The sequence below is a fragment of the Marmota monax genome, unplaced genomic scaffold (genome assembly GCF_021218885.2).
Source record: "Marmota monax isolate L192 unplaced genomic scaffold, Marmota_monax_Labrador192_F-V1.1 WCK01_AAM20220418_F8-fsc00073, whole genome shotgun sequence".
Lineage (NCBI taxonomy): Eukaryota > Metazoa > Chordata > Mammalia > Rodentia > Sciuridae > Marmota > Marmota monax.
In genome coordinates this window covers 9,432,076-9,445,695 of record NW_026692846.1, presented here as the reverse complement: position 1 = coordinate 9,445,695, position 13,620 = coordinate 9,432,076, and the positions used below count along the sequence as shown (strand labels likewise).

General features: G+C 44.4%; 1 protein-coding gene across 1 annotated transcript in view; it reads right to left on the bottom strand.

Annotated features, from left to right (window-relative positions):
• Dnaaf11 (dynein axonemal assembly factor 11) overlaps positions 1 to 13,620 on the bottom strand; it is an 86,184-nt gene that overhangs the window by 27,626 nt on the left and 44,938 nt on the right. The window lies entirely within an intron of this gene.

Genomic DNA, 13,620 nt, shown 5'->3' with positions numbered 1-13,620 from the left:
AGCAGCAGGCCCTGCCTTACAGGCAGAGGGTGCATGTGGACAGTCAAGGACTGGGTATTTGACCTTCAACTAACATCTTGTCTTAGTCACATTTCTGTTGCTATTGCAGAATACTTGAGACTGGGTGATGTAAGAAGTGAAGAGGTTTATTTGGGCTCATGGTTCTGGAGACTGGGAAGACCAAGAACAGAAACCTGTATCTGAAGATGGCCTCATACTGTCTCCTAATTTTGGAAGTTCAGGGCAGAGAGGGCCCCTGAGAGGAAGGAGCCACAGTGGCTAACCCATTCCTGTGAGAACAGTTCATTCAGTAATCCACTCATGAGGGCATCTCCCACCAGCCCCACCTCCCACAGTGCCACTCGGAGGAGCTGAGGTTCCAACTGCACGAACTTTGGGGAAACACACTCAAACCATAGCAATGTGACGTGTCCTAAAGCTCAGAGATCAGACGCCACCGAGGACTGGGAGTGTGGATCACAAGAGGCTCACAGAGGGGCAGGGGCAGGGCCAGCTGAGGCAGTTAGAAGGGCACGTTTGAGAGACACTGTCAGTCAGCCCAATCTTGAGGAGAAGCTGTGAGACTTTAGCGAGAGGAAGCAGGAGGAACTGTGGAATCATCTTTGTGAGCTCATCCACCAGGGAAAGAGTGACCAAAGTCAGAGCCACACTCAGCCTCCACTCCTGGTGCCTGCGCAGCTGGACCTTAGGGTGAGAAGACATGGCTTGCAGATGTAGGAAACAGGGTGTAGCTAGCTCCCGCACCACCCCGGGAGAAGATCCCAACGTGTTGGGGATGGTTTTGTGCCACATAAGCAGTGTCCCGAGGTTCACCCCTCTGTCCCTCTCATCTGCAGCTAAGTGACCATGGCCTGAGCTCCTCCTACAACAGTGGAGCACTCGCACTAGGTAGAAACGTGAGTAGCCAGGCGGGCTGCCGTCGAGGCATACTCCAGCCTCACTGCTCAGCAGGAAAGCCAAGAATCAGGGACCCTGGGATAGAAAACCAGCCAGGGCCCTCTCCTGCTGTCTTGTCAGCACCCAGAGTAAGGGCGGCGAGGCGCAGCTCTCAGGGCACAGGGTCGAGACGTGACAGAGGAAGGATAGGCATTCTGACAGAGGCCTCGAGTTGGCCTTTTCCTCCTCGTTTCCTGCATTTAGAAGAATGGCCTGTCACTAACCCCGACAGGAAGGTAGGAAGAAGGGACAAAGCCTGCTCTAGGAGGCAGCTTCTTGTTCTGCAGAGGCTAAGAGACCAACGACAAAAGACGGCGTGTGGAGTCTTCTCAGCCAGGATCTGGGCTGGGGTCACCTCCTCTACTTTTCCTTCTTAAACCATAGACAGACCCAGGGGATGCAGAAGGGAATTAAACAGAGGAAGTTCATGAATCCACTTCAAGATGCGGCCATTCCCCAGAGCTCACCACGTCCTGCCGGTCTCGTAAGCATCCCCTGCCCTGTCTGTAGCCAGAGGACCCCCTTCTCCCTCGTCCCTAGGAGCCTCACCTGGCAATGTGAGGCCTGTGAGTTCCCAGTGCTCCCCAGACTGGCCCCTCTGTGAATCCAGGCCATCTGTGCAGGGAAGGCATTCCTGGTGGGATCACATTCACCTGGCAGCTGAGGCCTGGCCTTCACTGTATCTAATATAGTTTTAGTCTGACAAATATTTATTTAGTTGACATGTTCATTTAAATTCCAGGAAACCCAGAAAACAGGAGCATCAACCTACCAACCCACAGGAGGCCCAGGGTTTTGAAAAAGGTCTTCCTGGAAACTCGATACAGTCTCCTCCACTGGCAACAACAGGTAACTGTGCAGGTATCTTAAGGGATCATGGAGAAAAGGGCAGATTTCATTACATTTTGACCCTGGACAATTTTGTAAATGGGGGAGAGAATCTCAAAGATGAAAGAAGAACAGTGACCCTCATGAAGGCTCCCAAGCACTCCCTTGTTTTAAAGTAGAAATTTAAAAACCAAGCTCTGAAGGCAGAGAGCTCTGCATTATATTGAACTACTGTTTTAGTTAGCTTTTTTGCTGCTGTGATTAAAGGACTTAATCAGGACAATTGTAGGGTAGGAAAAGCTTATTTGGAGGCTTATTGTTTCAGAGGTCTCAACCCATAGACAGCAGACTCGGAGCTCAAGGTGAGGCTGAACATCATGGCAGGAGAGTGTGGCAGAGGGAAGCAGCTCACAGGATAGTCAGGAAGCAGAGAGAGTCTCCCCTCTATAGACACACCCCAGTGCCCCCCCTCCTCCAGCCACACTCTACACTTATTTACCACTCAGTTAATCCCACCACGGGATTAAATAACTGATTGGGTTAAGACTCTTGCAACCCAATCACTTCTCCTCTGAACCTTCTTGAATTGTCTCACATGTGAGCTTTTGGCGGACACCTCACATCCAAACCATTAATGGTGCAAAACTTACCTGGTGGTGATAATATTATGTGGCATTATGTTCATTTGGATACATGCCTTATGCTATAAAGCAGCATAATGCTTTAATTTATTCTGCAAATGGGAATACTAGGAACACCTACTCCACAGAAGTTCAAAGCATTCAGTCGTGTGTGGCACATAGTAAATTTTAAATAAGTGCTAGCTATGTTGTCAGTCTTAACTGGTATGAGAAAAAGGCTGAGAGATTAAGTAATCTCTCTAATACTACATTTATTACACTTTTGACAGAAGAAACCTTGTGACATCCCCCCCAAATCACATGTTTTTAATGATATAATACTACCTTCTTTTGTTTGTTTGTTTGGTTTTGGTTCTGGGGATTGAACCCTAGGGCACTTTACCATGTTCTTTTTATTATTATTATTTTTTTCTGAGTCAGGGTCTTGTTAAGTTGCTGAGAACAGCATTGAAGTTGGGATCCTCGCGCCTCAGCCCCTTGAGTAACGGGGGTTATAGACATGTGCCACGGCACCTGGCAATATTATATATTTATTAACTCGTGATCCTGGGGAGAATTATATTGATATAAGCTCAATAAGCCTTCATTTTTTATTGAAAAAATAAATATAATAAACATCCCTAGGTTGTACAGTTTATTGCAGGGATTAAGTTATATAAACTGCTTAGCAGAGAGCATTAAACATATTTGCTAAAGGGTAGTGACTGTGGATGTATTTTATCTCTGAATATGTGGTACAATTCTTCAGGGAGGGGGACAAGACTATTTTACTTTTCAACTCTCAAAAGCATAGCACACTATCTCACAAACAGCTGTGTAATATGTTTTCAGTTTGTGCAGAGGGTACATATGCACAAATCCTAGCTAACTTCCAGTGGGTTTAACAAGATGAGCTACACAGTAAGTCAAAGAGTACTAATTAATTTATTTCAAATTATTAATTTATTTCAAATGAGCATCCAGCACACAAAGATAAACTAGGCACACACAAGATGTGAGTGGAAGCCAGTAGAAATTGAGGCAAGTCTAAATAATCTAGGTAGCCATTATCGGTTTCAACCTTATTTCTGCCTCCTTTTCCCTTTCTTCTTTATATGGAACTAATTATATTAAACATGTGTTAGACCTTCTCACTGTATTCCACATGTTTTTAGTGTTTCTGCTAAAATTTTATTTCTCTTCACTTTACAGTATATTCTGACTGTTTTCTGATTTATTAGTGCTTTTCTCAGGTGTGTCAAATCTTCTATTGAATTCACTCATTAAAATGAAATTTCTTCTATTTCAGCTCTGGAATTTTTTCATTTAGTTGCTTTTTAAGTATACTGTATTACTTATATAGTTTCTAATTTCTTATGAAACATTTTGACCTTTCAATGTCCTCTGGCAGAATTCCAATTATAATACTTTGCCTTGGTGGCTGGAGCCTCTTTCTGGGAACAGTCATCTGTCAACAGATGAATGGATAAAGAAAACGGGGTATGTATACACATGGAGTTTTACTGATCTACAAAGAAAAATTAAATCACAGCATTTCTGGTAAATGGATGGAACTGTATGTCAACTAAGTGAAAAAAGTCAGAAAGTTAAGGATTGAATGTTTTCTTTCATATGTGGAAGCTAGAGAAAAAGAAAGGACTTGAAAAATGTGGGGAGATCTCATGAAAATAGAAGGGAGATCAGCTCAGTAGAGGGAGGGAATCACGGCGGGGAGGGGAGGGAGAAAAGTGGGGAAAAGTGAAATGACATTGATCCAGTTCCGCTGCGTCCAGACAGGAGTCACCTAGTGGATCTCACCTTTGTGAGTATCTATAGAACAATCACGTTAACAAACCAGAAGTAACAGAAGCAAGAGCAGTGGAGCAAAGAAAGGGAACAGGGAAGAGAGGAGAAAGAGAAGGGGACGTACTGGGGCCCCAAACGCAAATGACATGCCACTCCTGTGTGATTGTGTCAGCACAAATCCAGACCATGCACAACTGGAACGCACGAACAAAAATGGGAACTTTCTCTAAATGGAGGGATGGAGTAATGGTGTAAAACAGTATAAAAGGCCAAGGGTAGTACCTGTGGATGTATTTTATCTCTGAATATGTGGTAAAATTCTTCCGGGAGGGGGACAAGACTATTTTACTTTTCAATTCTATTTTACTTTTTTTTATAGGACTATTTTACTTTTCAAGGAAGAGCATGAGGGACAGCATGGCATTTGATAAGGGGGACAGGACTGGGGCCTCAGATGTTTCAAGGGAGGAGAAGAGTTAGGGAGTTTTACAGATTTTAGAGAAGAACTGAAACAGCAGATAAAAATGTCTGCTTTAAGAGTGTTGCAAAAAAATTAGATTAGGGCAATAAATAGAAGGGGATGTTTTTATGTTGTTCTGTTTGGGTTTTTAGAGGGGACATATTTCAGCATGTTTTCTAATATAAGATCCAGAGAGGGAAAATGCAGTGAAGCAGTGGAGAGGAGAGAATTCCCACAGGGAAAAACATCCCCCCTTAAAGGCGAGTGGCAGTAGGATGCCACAGACATCTAGGGCGTGGACAGATCACAGACAGTGGGCTCATGGGCTCAGGGAGAAGAGGTGGGTGAGCGGAGAGACGGGCAGGTGGCAGCCATGATGCTGGGAGTTCATGGGCATCATCTTTGGGCCCTTCCACTTTTTTCAATGGTGGGAGTTTTAGGAATGAGATGAACATGGGAAATAAAAGACCAGAGGCATGAGGAGACAGGGGAGCCTGTGAAGTGACCAGCACTACAGACGCACGTGGCAGCCAGCTGGGTCTATCCAAGGAGAGAGAAAGTACCGTGAACTGCATCCAAGTAACAGGGAGAAGGAGTCTGAGGCTGTTCTCTGCAGTGTGGTCTGTTTGTTTCACTGACCTTAATATGTGACCTTCACCTTCTGGGCTTGGCATAAACAGCATCAAGCAAGATGCTCAGCAGCTGAAGTTGCAAATACATTTTGCTGTTCAGTTCAGACAGCCACTTCCTTAATCTCAGTTAATTATTCTGAAGGAACACCCAAAGGAAATCATGAAGCATATTCTTAGAGTGTTCCTGTAACTTGTCAATTGAGAATCAGATGGGAGTTTAATTTAATGACTCGATGCAAGCGAGCAGACCCCTCAGTGAATGCAAAATTTCAGTTAAATCTTGTTAAGCTGGACTGTGGTGAGATCATATGCCAAATATTCCAAGCTGATGATCAGATTGTTTGTGTGCCTATAACTCAGTCCAACTACACATCTGAAAAATAGGCTGAAGGGCAAACATAAATTCTCAGAAAATAGGAAGGGAAATAATCCCACTCAAAATAGGAGCTAAAATCATATGCATGGAATCTATGAACGAACTCTAGAAAAGGTGTAGCAGCTACAGAAAGAAAAGAGCTAAAACAAACAACACCTTCTGAGAAGTGTCGTAATGGAGAAGCGCTAATGGTGAGTGCATTACTGGGGTCCAGTTTTGATAACGTGACTGCACCAGTCATTCCCACTATGATCCACAAATTCAGTGAAGTCTCAGTGACCACTACGGATGGCTTGGATGTGGTTTGTCCCAGCCAAAACCCACAAGTGTGGGCTCCAATGTAAAGATCCTGAAAGGCTGTGGCGCCTTGATGAGGTGGGGCCTGGTGGGAAGCAAGTGTGGGTCTCCTGCCGTGAATGTGTTCCCAGTTCCCAAGAGCAGGCTGTTACAAAAGAGCTGACCTGGCCCTCGCTAATTCCTTGCTTCCCCTCTTGCCTCATGACCCCACCCCATGACCTCCTAGTCCCACCATGTGATGCCATCAGTCAAGTTGTGACATAGCCAAGGTGTTTGCCAGATGCTGGCACCATATTGTTTGTACTTTCCAGACACTGGAACCCTCAGCCAAATAAACCTGTTTTCTTTATAATTTACCTAGCATCAGGGGTTTTGTTATAGCAAAAGAAAATGAAGTAATAAATAATTATAAAACATTTTTAACAAATACAAATAAATATTATTCTACAGTATTAATTAACAGTAATGAACAATGCTTTGTTTAAACATCAGCACTAATGCAATGTGCATTATCTCTAAGCACTGTCCTAGGTGCTTTACTTACATTAATTTACATAATCCTTTTGAAGCCTGAATTATTAGAAGTACCATTTAATGGGTGCGGAACCAAAGGATCAGAGAGATTAATAATTTTTCAAAGTTTCACAGCTGCTGAATAAAAATACCGAGATTTAACTCAAGTCTTTGGATCCAAAGTCCATTGGATTTCTTTCCACTATCTCTACACCCATGGCAACATGAATTGCCAGGGCCTTTTTCAGAGACGGGATTTGATAAAGTCAATCTGGAATAATACACATGGAAAATTATCAGTAAAGGGCTGGAAATACTTAGGAATTAGGGCAGATTCAGTTTTTAAATATCAAAATGTAGTTGATTATCCACTTGTTCATATACTTGTTGAGCATCTGCTCTGCCAGGTCTGTTCACGGTGCCAGTGACAAGGCAGTGACGGAACAGATGAAAGTCCCAGCTACCCTGGAGCTTAAAGTCTTGTTGGAGAAAACAGACAAAGAAATGAACAACTGCATATTTGAACATCCAGGTGGTCTAAAGCCTTGAGGAAAGCTGCAGCAGAAGAGGGAAGGAGGTGTGCTGGCAACGGGCAAGGTGCTTCTGAACACAGGGCTCAGGAAAGTCCTCGCTGGAGTGACACTTAGCAGAAACCTGAAGGAGGTGAGAGAGCCAACATGGAATACCTGGGGAGGACATTCCAGCAGAGGGGCCTTGTGCAAAGGCCCTGGGGTAGATAGGTGCTCATCATGTTTGTGAAATACCAAGGAAGCCAATGAGGCTGGAATGTTGAGAAAGCAAGAGGAAGAAAGATGACAGGGGCAGCCTATGAGGGGCTGGCCTTGAACTCTGAATGAAATGGGAAAAGGGACAGTCTGGCTCACATCAAGCTGTGTTGAAAAAAGAATCACTAACTCATCCGGAGATGAGGAGGGATTCTTGGTTAGTAGATGGTACCCACTGATCTTTGTTTCTTCACCAGGTGGCCATATCTAATGTAATAAGAGGCCATGGACGATGGTCATTGAGGTTCTTCATATGCCAATCCTCAAAGCAAAGAGTGAGAAATATAAAAAGTGCCAGAGCTCGCAGTTCCACCAGCCAGTGGACAAGGCTGAGAAGAAAACCTGGACGGTATGCTTCCCATTCCTCTGTAACCTGGGCAGTTCCCCTCCAGGCCTGGCGCCACCTCTATAAGAAGGCCACAGGGCCACTCCATCGGCTACTCACTCCTGCCCCAGGCAGCAGTCCATTCAGTGGTAGAGGGCAGACAGAGGAGGTGCCCACAGCTAAGCTCTAACCATGGCAAGTGGCATCAGGGAGCTGGTGCGTGCTTGGGACTGTGATGTCTGTACGTCACTAAGTCCAGAATGTACCAAAGACTGCTGCAGACTGTGCTGGGAACCACCTAGGACTGCAGAGCCAGGGGAAGCCTCATGAGAGGGGAGTGCAGCTTCAGCACCCACGGATGGTGCGATAGGAAACTCAGCCTTGACCTAGGTGACCAGTAACGGACTGAGCCTGGTGAAACCTGCTCTACTGCTCAGCACCCACTCTGCACGGACCCAGACTCGTTTATGGTCAGGAGAAACAAAAACAGAAAATTGACATTGTTAAAAAATGCGGAATGAAGTATCTAAATAAGAAATATCAATTGCAGCATTTTGAGGAATCAATGTGTCCTTGGAAAATGGATACAAAGTTCATCATTGGATTTCTACAAATAAATATGATGTATTGTGATACATATAGGCACAAATAGGTCAGCCAGTCACAGGCTTATTTGCAAAAACTATCACAAAGAGGAAATTACCAAGCACCAATTCTGATATTCTTTTAATTGCTTTAGAATATGCAAATATTATAAACTACTGAGACCTACCTTGGATATTTCTGAAAGTACTAAGTTTCACTTACCATGTTGACAGTATTGTATGAGTGAACTAAAATGATACCTGAGTGCCAACCCGCATCTCTTTTTTAGGTGAGCTGAAATAATTTTGTTTGTTATTTAAACCTCTTTGAGTCAGAATTTTCTGTTATTTGAAGCCAAATTCATCCTAATTCTACCAGCTTCTTTTTAATAAATTTTCTTGTGTATATTTAAGTCATATGACATGATGTTATGGGATACACACAGAAAGTGAAAAGGTTATTCTATTGATGTGATCACCATGTCCATCATCTCCCATAGTTGTTGCTTGTTTTGTTTTGTGGCAAGACAGCTAAAATCAACTCATTTAGTGTGAATCCTAATGGAATACAAATTTACCAATGCAGTCCTCACATTATACCTTAGTTCTGTAGGCTTGTGCTCCTCTGTGTTCTTGACCTCTGTTTCCTTATTTTCTCTCCACCCACACTCCCGGGAAACACTATTTTGTTTAGATTCCACATATAAATCCTATTAAGCAGTATTTTCCTCTCTGTGTTGGGCTTATTTCACTTACCATGATGTCTTCCAGGCTTACCTCAAAGTGGCAAATGGCAAGAGCTCATCTGGGGTGTGTGTGGTCTATTTATAACTTTCAATGATTTAAAAATAACTTTTGTTTTCTAAGCTTTATATACTTACAGGTATATAAAGGTATATAATTTACTACTCATAAATTTAAAACATCTAATTTGGAGCAAGAAATCATTGTCTAAAGTCTAGTTTTTATTGACTACCTTTTGGAAGGAACAATAACATATATCTGTGTTACTTTAACATAGTGGTCTAAAATCTTCACAAATGTATACCTCAAAGGAAAAACATGATTCATAGTTTATTGTTGAGGAAACAATAAAACTGTTTTTAGTCCTTCTATATAAATTATCTTCAACCAACTACTTCTAAAATGCTTTTTACTTAATAAGCCATTCGTTATAGTTTTCATTTAACATGAAAAATTTAGACAGCTATAGAAACAAAAAGGGAAATGTAAACAAAATGGTGTATTTATTTAAAAGACTCAACTGTAATGGCAGAATTTCTCTCACCAGTTGTGTGGCACACCCTGCAAAAGGTACACAATTCATACCTCTTGGTTTCCCTTTAGGAGAGTCCAGAGTTGCCAACGACTCTGCCTTTTTAGTTAGAATTGCAGTTTCCAAGCAGAAAACAGAAGGCTGCTGATCAGCACATCATAGACAGTCTCTGTCACAGTGCTGAAGGGATTACGTCATCTCTTAGGTTTCCCTGTGGGATACTCTAGTAGTAGAGAAGCATCCCTAATTTGTCCTGACCCCATAGGACAATGTGATTCTTACAGTTTTTTGGTTACTTTTATTGCTTGACAATAAATTTTATTTGCTATATTTTGCCTCCAAATAAAGATTCATAATTGATTACCTATAATTGCTCTGCTAGAAAACTGGCTACAGAAAAATGAAGGATCATGGAATCACTGTAGAAGCCTTGGCGCTCAGTCAAGTTCACCTTTTCTGCAGCAGACACTCCTCCCTGTTCTTTTCTTCCTGACAGCAGAACCCCCTTTGGACTGGTTTCTCACTCTTCCCCTTTGAAATCTGAGTGACCTAGATGAAGGTGACCTTGCCCTAGTCATGGGATGAGGCCTGACTGATAGAAACCACTCAAGTGGTACTGTCCCTTTGGCCAGAGATGGACTCAATCCCTCAGGATTCAGCCAATCAAGACTGCATGGGCTGTTCGGCTACCTGGCCTCCTCCATCCAGAGGAACTTCTGACCGGTGGTGGCAAGAGAATGCTCTCCCTGAGTCTCTTTCTCTGACTCTCTTTCTGTCTCAGAAAAGGTGAGAACAAGGAGGCGGTTGCCGGAGTTACCCTAGGGCTTGTCTCCGGGGAGGCAGCCGATCTGAGGACAGGTGGCATTTTAGAAGGACGCCGACCCTGCCTGCCGAGGGGCTTCCCCATCTTCTATCTTGTTGTAAGAGTTCTTTATGGTTAAAGCCAGTTTTATTTGGGCTTCTGCAGCTTACAGCAGAAAATATCCTAACTCATCCACAGAGCCCATGATGAGAAACCCAGATACTTTGTATGGAAAAATTAATTTTGAAAGCTTAATTTCCTGAAATTCTTTCAGGGTTTTCATCTATAATAAGTCTGTCAGACTTTCAAACAAATTCTGTCTCAGATAGTCAACTCTGAGATCAAAATTAAGGAGCCTGAGAATCTAAAATTCATCAGAAGCAACCCTACCAGTCTTTAGAAGTTGTAAACACTATGATTTTAACCCACCAGGGAGGTATAGCCTATCTCCTCATCTTCAATTTTCCACTCGACATGCAAAGAGTCTTTTATTCTGCTTATTTAATGTTTCTTCTAGCTACACCGTTTATAGCCTCAAAAGCTTCCCTTGATTCTCCAGCCCCTCCAGTCTCTGCGATTGATTACTCTTTCACGTTCACAACAGAATTTCCCAACATGGTTGTCTGAATTCCTGTCTTCTCCACCCCACCCACTAGTTCACCTGGCCGCCCTTCCTGACAGCTTTCCAAGGTCTCCACCTCACTGAAAGGGCTTTCTTCAGGACTGTAGAGGCCTGCACTTTGCCAAATCCAGCCATCAGCTCTGTGGGGTTCTCAGACTGCCCCATTTGTGAGAGCCTGTTGCTGTGCTCACCACCTTGCTTTACTTCTATTCCCAGGACACAGCCTTCACTCTGTGTCCTGAAGCATCCTGCCACATGGAGAAGAGCAGGCTGTCACCAGGAGACATCACCTCTCAAGACACCAGGCCGCCTGACTCAGGCTCTTAGAACCTTGGTTCCTGCAGGTAGCCCCTCACCCGATCCTCATATGAATGTTCCTACCTCCTCAAAGGCATGGAAGGTGATACTTGAGACAAAAGGGCTGTCTCCTTCCCGGGTGTAGCATTCTCAGTAAAGCTGACTTTCCTTCTCCCCAACAGCCATCTTAGAGGTTTTGCCATGAGATGAGCTCCTGGACTTGAGCTTAGTAGCTCCTTCTTTGCAAAACAATTTTTTCTCAGGCCAGGGACAGTGGTGCAGACCTGCAATCCCAGCAACTCGGGAGGCTGAGGCAGGAGGATAGAAATTTCAAGGCCAGCCTCAGCTATTTAGTGAGGCCTTTAGCAACTTAACAATACCCTGTTTTCAAGTAAAAAATAAAGAGGGGTAGGGAGTAGCTCAGCTGTTAAGCTCACCTGGGTTGAATCTCTAGTACCTCCCCCAGCAAAATAAATAAATAAATAAATAAAAGGGACAATTTCTTCTTTAGGCTTCCCTGACACCAACACTTCTGTCTTCCTAATTCACTGATGACTCGTCCATGATTTCATGTGCTGGCTCCTTCCCTACTGACTACAAAATGAAGGCATGTCTCCCTGCTCCCACATGGGGCCTCCTCTCCCCTCCGTCTTCACGTTCTCCTAACGTGATCTTTTTCAGGCCCATGTTTATAACCATTATCTATATACCCACAATTTCCATTTTCATGTCTCTGGTCGATTCTCCCCACTGAGCTCAAGGCCTGCGATGTTAGCTGGATGTCAATTTAAAATGGCCCCATCCATCCCTGATTTGCTTTTCCAAATCCTCCCTCAGTCTTTCCCATCTAAGGAAACGGCTCCAGCGTACACCCACTAGGGAGAGTGTCCGTGACCTCCCCAACTCTCGTCTCCACCCCTGTGAAAGTGCAGACTGAATTCAGTGACTGATCACTGCTTTCCCGCCTGGCTGTCGTCCCTAACACAACCAACCTCTGCAGAGCTGTCTCGCTGTTCGTGCTGCTTCTAGTCTTTCTGCCCTTTGATTCTTAATTCACAAAGAAGGCAGAATTGACTTTTAAAAACAGAAATCAGATCTTTATTCTGCTGCTTAAAGCCCACCAATGGTGTCCCCTGGAATATCACTCATGTTCTCTATCTGGGTTCAGAGCTGGCTTGCTCTTGCCTGTGTTTCTGGCACCTTCCTCATCCACTTTCCCCCTCACTCATTATGTTCCAGGTATTCTGCCCTCCCCCACCCTGTTCCTGGACCAGATATGAGGTGTCCCTTAACAGCTCATGAGTGAAACAGCGTGAGATCCTAAGAGGTTAAATGATTAGACTTGGAGAGCTGCAGCCTCATGTGTGGACTGATCCACAGGTGGAGATTGACTGGGCCTAACTCTAGGCAGGGAGGGTGTGTCTGAGGAGGCAGGCCAGGGAACATGCCTGGTGGTTTACACTCCCCCGGCAGGGGGAGCTCTCTCTCTGCTTCCCAATGCTACACCCTTCAGCCACGGTGCTCTGCCTCACCTGGGACCACAGCTGGACTGAACCTCTGAAGCCATGAGCCAACATAAACTTTTCGTCCTCTAAGTTCTCATCAGATCTTGAGTCACAGCAAGACAGAGTGGACTAAAATACCACCCAGGTCCCTTGCGCTTGCTGTTCTTTCTGCTCAAGGCATCATCTCCACTCCTGGACCACGTCTCAGCTTAAGTGCTCTTTCCACAGGGATCTTTCCTGACCTTTGCTGACCTCCGTGAGATCTCCAGGGGCCAGTCTGTGCTCTCCATTGCTCCCCTCTGCCCATCGCCAGCTGTGTCTGCATCACAGTGCTCATCTCCACCTGAAATCAACCTGCTTGCTTAATTGCGTGTGTTCTGTTCAATGCTAGAGAGTGGAGACCTTGCCACTCACCCCTGGGGCAGTGTCTGGCTGCTACTCTGCACTCACTCAATGTTAAAGAATGAAAGTACTGTTTAGAGCTTTGTCATTTTTCACCTTGATTTTCCCAGCAGTGCCTCTCTGGTTTCTCCAGTGTGTCCCCAATACCAAGATGCACCTGGAGCGGTGTTTCTTCCAAGGTCACCTGTGCCTTTCCTGCTGTGGGCCTCCAGCTTTCTCTTCCTCACCCCTCTCACATGTCCTGCCACAGCCATGCAGAGCCACTTCGCAGTCACACACTGTGCACCGGCTTCCTGCCTCCTTGCCACATGGCCTTCCTCTCCTCCAGGTATCACCCGCAACTTGCCCTTCAAATTCATGGTGCCATTTTCTTCTTCACCAAATTAGAGTCAGTTGCTCCACTATTTCTAGTACATGACTCCATTACTGCTTTTTCTCAGATTGTAGCAAATTATTTGCTTTTAATCTTATTCCCCTAATAAATCATTAAAAACCCAGAGTTTCTTATTGTTCTTTAAGATAGCAACGGACAC